Below are 9497 nucleotides of genomic sequence, written 5' to 3' on the forward strand. Positions count from 1 at the left end.
AATACTTCTTTTCCATCACAAAACTCCCACCCCTGATCCATGTACACTCCCCACGCTCCATGCTGCTTCACCTCCTCCCCACTCCTTAGTATAAAGGGTTACATCGTCTTCATCTCTTAGATGCACTTCCTGGACCAGGCATATATCAAAGTCACACGCTGTCAAAAATTCGTACACCGCTCTTCTTTTCCGAGAATTTCACAAACCTCTAACATTTATAGTCATTATTATAATTATAAGACATTATTTTCATTTCACCCATTTGACTGATGAAAAGAGAAAAAAGGACCAGTTTCCGAAACCTTGCTCACTGACCCGGGCAATGGCAAAACACCAAAAATAGGACCCAAACAGGGCCAAAGGAGCCTGTGCCAAAAAATAGGTGCAGGCATAGCCCTTCTTTCCCTCTGTTTTGCCATTCATGATGTAGACTGCTTCCCCAAGCTTTCTTGGGAAAATAATGTTCGTATGGTCAATTTATCTGAATTACCTTCAGTCTCGCTTCCATCCTCCATTTCAATTTCGCTCATCGTAACGCTCAAGGGAGTGTGCATACACTCTGTTTGAGTCCCTTTCGGTGCGTGTCCTTCCGCCTCGCCGGTCGAAGGCTCCGCCCCTGCCTCCTTCCCATCTCCGTCTTCCGGGGGAGTGGTCGGATCCCATCTTCTCCTTCTTTTTGCAGTTTTCCTCCCTATTCTCTTGACCACTTTCCAAGGCTGCTCTGTGGGCTCTGTGTCCTCACTCTTTCCTTCTCCTCCATCCTCGTTACTCCTCTCGGCCTCCTGTAGGGGGCCCCTCGTCATTTTCTCTACCTCCTCCTCTGTCTTGTCAATCTTATTCTCTTCACCTGTCGATAATTCCAAATCCATCACAGGTGCTCTCGCGGCTTCATTTCTGCTTTTCTTATCTTGCCCCAGAAACCCCTTCACTACAGCCGCATAGGGTCTGGGCTTCGTGCAATCTCGTGCCATATGTTCTTCGGACTCACATAAATGACACCTCTTTGGTTCTGTACAGTCTCTTGTACTGTGGCCCATACTATTGCAGCTTCGGCATCTCACCTGGTCACAATATTCAGCGTCGTGTCCATTGCCGCCGCATTTCCTGCAGCACAAGGGTTGAACCGCATAGATAAGGAATCATCTATCAGCTCCGATGGAGAAAACCGCAGGCGGGTGTCGAAAGCCATCCTCACTGTTTAAGTCCTCTTCCAATTTTATCCGAAATTGTCTCTTACCCGTCCATATGCCCAGTCCATCTTTTATTATTCTTACACCTGGTAACACGTTTCACGTGCCTCCCCAGTAAACACCTTATCGTCTCTTCCGATACCCATGGATTGTACATGTGTACAGTTAAAATTCTGTAATCACGTCTGTACAAGGGGGTCACCGCATATCTTTTTAGGTCTTCATTTATCGTTATATTAGCCTTCCGTCTCATGTCTTCCGCTCTCTCTCATCATAATATTTCTTAGCTGTGCTCTGCTGTAGGCAGTAGATCTCCTCTGGCTGTATGTTGAGGATGTCAAATAAGACTCTTCTCCCGAAAGTTATCCGGTCCTGGAAGGTGGTGTCTTTATCGATCAGATCAAAACGTAGCGTATTCTTTGTACCGCTCCCTCTGTCAGTCTCCTCCCCATAGCTGGCTGACGCAGTCGCCATTTTGCTTCTCTGTAAGAACAGATACTACACTTGATCTTAGCCAAAAGGCCGAGAAGCGATGGCCTCCTGCAGGTTCCTGGCTGAGCCGCCTTCTCGGGACACTTCTGCTTGTGACGGTGCGCTCTTTCACTTGGCTCACAGGGAGGGCTCCGCTTCAAATCTCCACCCACCCACAGTAGCTCAGAGGCCTGCGGAGCTCCCTGGAACTGATTTGCCTCCCCTGTACCCCACAAGTTTGGTCCATTTCCACTATGTGTGACATGACTCCTGCTAGCCTATTCGGCAGAACCTTACTCAGTACTTTATAGTCCACGCACAGCATAGTTAGTGGCCTGTAATTGTCTAGCTGGTTCGGGTTTCCTTTCTTAAACAGAATAGTCACCACTCCCGTTTTCATGCCTTCCGGCATCTCTCCTCCCTCCATAATTTCCTTAAAAACCTCCAAAAGGTGGATCCCCACCATATCCCAAAACGCCACATAAAATTCTTTTGTTAGGCTGTCTATGCCGGGCACCTTATTGGCCTTCATTGCCGTTACCACATTATACACCTCCCCTACTGTCAATTCCCCCCCCAGCTTGCCATTTTCTTCTTCGGGTAGCCTTCTCCTTAGCGATCTTATAAAAACCTTCCCCTTCCCCTCATCCAAGCTCTCCTTTGTAAACAACTTTTCATAATATTCTTCCACCATTCTTAACAACTCATCTTTCCCCCTTATCACCTTTCCATCCCTCTCCAGTTCCATTATAACCCCCCTCTTATCCCTAGTCTTCATTTTGCTAAAAAAGTATGAGGAGCACTTCTCATTCTCCTCATACTCTTCCTGTTTTAATTTATATATTACGGCCCTCGCTTTCCTCTCAAGTAATTCCTCCTGTCTCCTTTTTAATTTCCCTTCCCCTATTTTCCATAACATAGATTTTTTCTATTTCTTTTTGTATTGTGTCGAACTCTTTTTTTCTGACTTTTGACCTCTCTGTACAATATTCGACCGTAAACCTTTTGATTTTTTTCTTTATGTCCTCCCACCAAACCACGTTGTTACTGTATAAGCTTTTCATCTCAGCCCACATCGGGAAGATTTTCATGAAGCCTTCCCTATAGGCTTTCTCTGCGAGGACGTCGTTGTTAAACTTCCAATACCCTTTTCCAAAGTCTGGCCCTACTATCTCGAGCTCCACATCAACTGCTTGATGGTCTGTGAAGAGGGCCGGAATTGTTTTTCCCTCTATTATTTTGCACTTTTTTGCTACTAAAATGTAATCTAACCTACTCTTCACCCCCCTTGTGCTCTTCCAAGTATACCCCACTTGCTTTCCCAGTAACTTCCCCATTACGTCAATTAATCCATATTTCTTAATGAAGGTCCTAAAAGGGAGGGAAAACTTTTCCCTTTCCAAAGAGCAATTAAAATCCCCTCCCACAATAATATCTTTCCTAGTCAAAAAACAAGTATCCATTTTTTGGAAAAGGTCCTTACGTAGCCCGTGCTCCACCTGTGCATATATGTTTATTATCTGGCATTGAGTCCCATTTTTATCAATATCCACCACGATTACCCCTCCTTGTATTACAGTAAAGCTCTCAATCATCCGAATATCCTTATCCCCACATAACACCCCAACTCCTGTCCCATGTACCCCCCCCCCCCCCATGCTCCAAGAAGCTTCCCCTCCCCTCCATTCCTCAGTAAACAAAGCAACATCCCTCTCATCTCTCAGATGAGCTTCCTGAACCAAACAAACATCGAAATTGTAGCTCAATAAAAATTCATAAACAATTTTTCTCTTTCGGGCACTTTTAAGCCCCCTAACATTCAGGGTAATTATCCGTAGTTTTCCCATACCATAAACAAAAAGCAAGTGGAGCACTAAGGGCAAAAAATATAATAATAATACTAAAGAGAAAGAAAAAAACCCAAAAAAAAACAATGAGTCTCTTGGTATATTTTACCTGCTGTCTTGGATTCTCTAACTATCCATATTGACATGTAACAAAAGGTCTTTTATGAAAGAGTCCTCGGACTTTTCTTCGCTGTCGTCTTCCTCCTCCATATCTCCATCGCTTGTCACATCACTTAGGGGGGTATTCATGCACTCAGTCTGTGTTCCCCTCAACACATACCCCTCCACATTTCCACATTCCTCCAAAACCACCTCCCTAATATCTTGATCTCTTAGCTTACCATCTTCAGAGAAAGCGGCTGGACTCACCTTTCTCCTCCTTTTAGCAGACTTTCTCCGTGGTTTTCCGACCACTTCCCAACGTTTTTGGGGTTCCTCCCCCTGCTGTACTTTCTCACCATCTTGCTCAAGATTCCTCTCTCCCTTCTCCTCACGTCGCTCCGTCCCCTCCTCCACACCTTCCACTTTGTCCTCGTTAGCCTGATTTCCAGCAGCTGGTAGCGGCTCCTGGGGCCTTGCTCCTACACCAGAGTCTATTTCCTCTTCGCTACGTTCTTCCCCAATAAGTCCAGTCTTTACCACGGCTGAATAAGACCGTGGCTTAGTACAATCTCTCGCCATGTGCGCTTCCGAGTCACATAAGTGACATATTCTGGGCTTCTTGCAGTCCCTCGTAATATGTCCAAGCTTGCCGCAACTCCTACACCTCACCTGGTTGCATTGTTCCGCATCGTGTCCAACACTCCCGCATTTCCTACATGCTTGGGGCTGCCCTGCGTAAACAAGGAAGCCTCTGTCTGCTCCAATAGAAAAGACTGCAGGTGGGTGGCAATATCCATCTTCACTGTTCATATCCGCACTCAATTTGATGCAAAATTGTCTCTTTCCGGTCCATATGCCCAGACCGTCCTTTATCTTTCGTACTCCTTTGAGAACAGTAACGTATCTCCCTAGAAAGTACCTGATAGTCTCTTCCATGACCCATGGGTTATACATATGTATCGTTAAAATTCTGTAATCATTACGATACAAAGGGGTCACCATATATCTCCGCAGTTCTTTACCTTCTTCCACAATGCTCTTCTTTCTCACTTCTTCCGCGTATTCTCCCGTAGAGAATGTCACATCATAGTGCTTAGTTGCGGTGCTCTGTTGTAGGCAGAATATTTTCTCCGGCTGTATCTTCAAGGCTTCGAAGAGGATTCTCCGTCCAAAAGTTATTCTGTCGTGAAGTTGTGTGTCTTTCTCCATGAGTTCAAATCTCAGCGTATTTCTTGTTCCAAAGGTCCATGCATCCCTCTCAGAAAAACTGGCCGACGACGTCGCCATCTTTCTTTGCTTCCCGCCTCCTCTGATAAGAACAGATACTACACTTGATCTTAGCCAAAAGGCCAAGAAGCGATGGCCTCCTGCAGGTTATAATATATATATGATACATCACGTCCAATTTCAAGGGGATGCATGGGACATCCCTCCCACCTTTTTGTATTGTCTGATACATCGTTGTTCTTTTTATGTATTCATACCCCCCCCCCCCCCCCAAATTAATTTAAAAATTCCCCGTAATAGCACCTTCCTATGAGTCTGTGGCATTGGGAAGACATATGCCAAATGGAGTAGGGCAGGTAAGATGTCGGCTTTTATGGCCAAAACCTTGCCAGGTATATTGAGCTTTCTTTTTGACCACATCCCCAATTTCTTTGTGACTTTCGCCATCTTCAAGTCCCAATTATGATTTGCGTCCCCCCCAGGGTTCCCAAAATCAATGCCCAAAACCCGCATGGGCCCTTCACACAACGAGAGCCCACAGAGCATCTCTCTCCTACCTGCCCATCTTCCCAAATATTTGTATTTTGATTTTTCCTTATTAACCTTTGACCCCGCCGCACTCTCTAAGGTCTGTATTGTTTGCATCGTCTCCCTCACACTCCCATCATCTTCCAGATAGAGTACTGTATCATCTGCGTACTGGGAGATTTTCAGCACCTCCCCCCCTGGCAAAACCACCCCTCTGATTTTCTCATTTCCCCTTATTGCACATGCTAACGGTTCTACGTATATGACATAGAGTAGGGCGGACAGGGGACAACCCAGCCGTAGCCCTCTCTTCTGTTGCACTTCCTCTGTTAAGTATCTGTTTATCTTTACCTTGCAAATTATGCCGGTATACATCATACTTATCCAGTTCAAAAATTTTCCCCCTATATCAAAAGTTCTCATCACCCTCCACAGGAAATCGTGGTTGACCCTGTCGAAGGCTTTTTCTTGATCAAGTGTCACACATATTGATGTCAAGTTCCTCTCTTCTATGTAAATAAGCCCATCTCTATGTAGTTGTAAATTCCAACCAATCTGTCTGCCCTTCACCCCACATGTCTGGTCTGCATTTATAATAGCAGGCATAACTCGGGCCAGACGTCTTGCTAGGGTTCTACTCAGGATTTTATAGTCCACGCAGACCATTGAGAGAGGCCTATAGTTTGAAAGCGCTGCAGGTGAACCTTTCTTATGTATTAGACTTATCACTCCTGTCCTCATACTCTTTGGCATTCTACCCTTTTCACACATTTCATTAAATACCTCCAACAAGTGGTCTCCAATGAGATCCCAAAATGTCATATAAAACTCCTTCGTAAGTCCGTCTATCCCAGGTACCTTGTTATTCTTCATTGTCTTTGTCGCCTCGTATAGTTCGTGATTTGTTATACTCCTTTCCAATATCTTCCTTTCGTCCTCTGATAGCCTCTCTTCCAGAAATCCCAAGATTATTTCTTGGGCATCTCCATCTACTTTTTCCGCGCCAAACAATGATCTATAGTACTCTTCTACCACCTTCAATAAGTTATCCTGCCCGGTAACCAATTTCCCATCACTTTCCAACTCCATAATTGCCCCTTTTTCCTCTCTCTTTTTCATTTGAGCGAAAAAATAGGCCGAGCACTTCTCCTGTCGCATATGCTCCTCCTGCATAAATTTAAACATTCTTGTTTTCGCTCTATTCTGGAACAAATCCTCCTGTTTCTTCAATAATACATTCAATTCCTCACTCGCTTCCCCGTTTTTGTTGTTATTCCTCTGAGGTTCTATCCCTGCAATCTTTTCCTGGAGCTTCTTGAAAACCTCTTTGGAAGCCTGTGCTCTCTGTGTGCTATAAGCAATTGAAAACGTTTTTATTCTCTTTTTTGTTTCTTCCCACCACCTCACTCTGTCCTCATACAACCCTTTCATTTCCACCCAACTTCCGAAGATTTCTCTAAATCTTTCCCTGTACTCATATTCTGCCAAGACGTCATTATTCAATTTCCAATATGCCTTACCAAAAACTGCTCCTCCGGAAATTACCGTTACCCAAATTGCTTTATGGTCTGTAAAAGGGGCAAAAATTGTCCCCCCTCCCGTTACCTTCTCCTTATCTCCTACTAATATATAATCTAATCTGCTCCTCATTCCTCGACTATTTTCCCATGTATAACCGACCTGTTTGCCTAATATCTTTCCCATAGTATCCGCCAAACTGTACTTTGCCATAAAATCTCTGAGCAGGGACGATCCACCATCCTTGTCTAGCGAGCAATTTAAGTCTCCTCCCACGATAATCACTTTGCTCGTCATAAAACATATATCCAAACCAGCAAAGAGTTCTCTACGGGCCCGTGGTTCTGCGTGTGCATAAATATTAACCACGCGACATTGAAATCCACTACCATCACTCTACCCTGGATTACAGAGAACGTGTCTATGGATGCTTTTCCTCCCACACAAAACTCCCACCCCTGATCCATGTACACTCCCCACGCTCCATGCTGCTTCGCCTCCTACCCACTCCTTCGTGAAGAGCAGAGCGTCGGCCTCGTCTCTTAAGTGGGCTTCCTGGATTAAACATATATCAAAGTCGCAAGTAATTAAAAATTCATACACAGCTCTCCTTTTCTTTGCATTCCTCAGTCCTCTGACATTTAAAGTCATTATTTTCATCTTATCCATTTAATGGTAGGGGCTACTTCCCAAAACTTTCCTGAGAAAATAATGTTCGTATCAGAGAACTTTCAGCGTTACTTTCATTTTCACTCCCATCGTCGGAATCATTTTCACTTATCGTGGTGCTCAAAGGAGTGTGGGTACACTCTGTTTGAGTTCCTTTTGGAGCACGCCTTTCTACCTCCACACCGAAAGGCGCAGTCTCCAATTTTTCCTCATTGCTATCTTCTGGCGGAGTGGCCGAAACCTGCCTTTTCCTTCTTTTCGCCTTCTTCCTTCCTGCTTTCCTAACCTCTCTCCACGGTTGCTCCGTCATGTCCTCACTCGTAGCGAAGGATCCTTCCTTATTCCTGTCCTCTGTATCTAACAAAGGAACCTCTATCATTCTCTCAGAAACTTCTTCTTCCTCGTCAGCCTCATTTCTCTCACCTGCAGGAGTCTCCAGCATTAACAAAGGTGTTCCTAATTTGTCATGTCCAGTTTCCTTCTCTTGGCCCATCGGCCCCACCACTACTGCAGCGTATGACCTGGGCTTTGTGCAATCTCTTGCCATGTGCTCCTCTGACTCACATAAATGACATCTCTTTAGTGCAGTGCAGTCTCTTGTGCTATGTCCCGTTTCATTGCAATTTCGGCACCTCACCTGATTGCAATTAGCGGCTTCATGGCCTTTGCCGCCACATCTTCTGCAAACCAGAGGTTGGCCCGCGTAGATGAGGAAGCCTCTGTCCGCCCCGATAGAAAAAACTGCAGGAGGATGTCGATAGCCGTCTTCACTATTCGGGTCTTCCTCCATTTTAACGCGGAATTGTCTTTTGCCGGTCCACAAGCCCAGACCATCTTTTATTATTCTTACTCCAGGTAAGACCTTTACGTCTCTTCTGAAACCCATGGGTTGTACATGTGTACAGTTAGGATACTATAGTCACCTCTATATAAAGGGGTGACCATGTACCATTTTAGTTCTTCATTTGACGTCAGATGAGCTTTTCTCCTTGCTTCTTCCGCTGTGTCTTTCGTAGTCAGCGTCACATCGTAGTACTTGTTGGTTATACTCGGTTGCAAGCAGTAGATCTCCTCGGGCTGAATCTGCAAAGCATCAAACAAAATCCTCCTCCCAAAAGTTATTCGATCCTGGAAAGCTGCATCTTTGTCTTTTAGAGCGAATCTTAAGGTGTTCCTCGTGCCATCTCCTCTGTCAGTCTGCGTAGAGCTGGCCGACCAGGTCGCCATTGTGCTTCTCAGGTAAGAACAGATACTACACTTGATCTTAGCCAAAAGGCCGAGAAGCGATGGCCTCCTGCAGGTTCCTGGCTGAGCCGCCTTCTCGGGACACTTCTCGCTTGTGACGGTGCGCTCTTTCACTTGGCTCACAGGGAGGGCTCCGCTTCAAATCTCCGCCCACCCACAGTAGCTCAGAGGCCCACAGAGCTCCCTGGAACTGCGCGCTTTCTTCTATTTCTTCTTTTGAAGAAGAGGGCCCAGCCAGACGGCAGACACTGCCAAAAATAGGTGCAACTCCTTAGCCTCACTCTCCACAGAAGTCTTTAGTAAAAGGCGAAAGACTTGTACGTTTTGAAGAGAAGCCAGAGTGTGTGTTTCTTTGGCCTCGCAGGAAGCCGCAGTGACTCCTCGTCCCGGCTTCCGGCGTCACGGTAAGCCCTGTTTGCTTGGCTGAAGGGGCAGATCTCAGGCCCCGCCTGCTCTGCTCCAGAGTTCGACTTTGACAGGAGAGGGGTGACTGGTAGCGATTGGCAGATGAAGCTTCATGAAGCACTGAAGCTTTTCATCCAATTGGTTCACCCCAGCGCAAAGCTTCTTGAAGCTTCATTTGCTCTAGTAGGACACCTACGTAAAAATATTAGTTGGCATGAATTTGAAGAGTGTGGCCTTTTGCACACAGCCTGTAAATGTCAACAACAAAAGGAGTGTGTAAAACATGTATATTGAA

At 45.5% G+C, this 9497-nt stretch overlaps 1 non-coding gene and 3 pseudogenes across 1 annotated transcript; all 4 read right to left on the minus strand.

Annotated features, from left to right (window-relative positions):
- Nucleotides 1-1564: 1564 nt before the first annotated feature.
- On the minus strand, nt 1565-1724 carry LOC118455969 (U2 spliceosomal RNA; annotated as a pseudogene).
- A 3124-nt stretch (nt 1725-4848) lies between these two features.
- Nucleotides 4849-4971, minus strand: LOC148099631 (U2 spliceosomal RNA; annotated as a pseudogene).
- A 3744-nt stretch (nt 4972-8715) lies between these two features.
- LOC148099632 (U2 spliceosomal RNA) lies at nt 8716-8840 on the minus strand (annotated as a pseudogene).
- Nucleotides 8841-9028: 188 nt separating this feature from the next.
- LOC148099633 (U5 spliceosomal RNA) lies at nt 9029-9141 on the minus strand. Its single transcript, XR_015720518.1, has one exon. It is a non-coding gene; the product is annotated as a U5 spliceosomal RNA (small nuclear RNA).
- Between the last annotated feature and the right edge of the window lie 356 nt (nt 9142-9497).

The sequence above is a fragment of the Neolamprologus brichardi genome, chromosome 14 (genome assembly GCF_056152115.1).
Source record: "Neolamprologus brichardi isolate AB-2024 chromosome 14, ASM5615211v1, whole genome shotgun sequence".
Taxonomy (NCBI): domain Eukaryota; kingdom Metazoa; phylum Chordata; class Actinopteri; order Cichliformes; family Cichlidae; genus Neolamprologus; species Neolamprologus brichardi.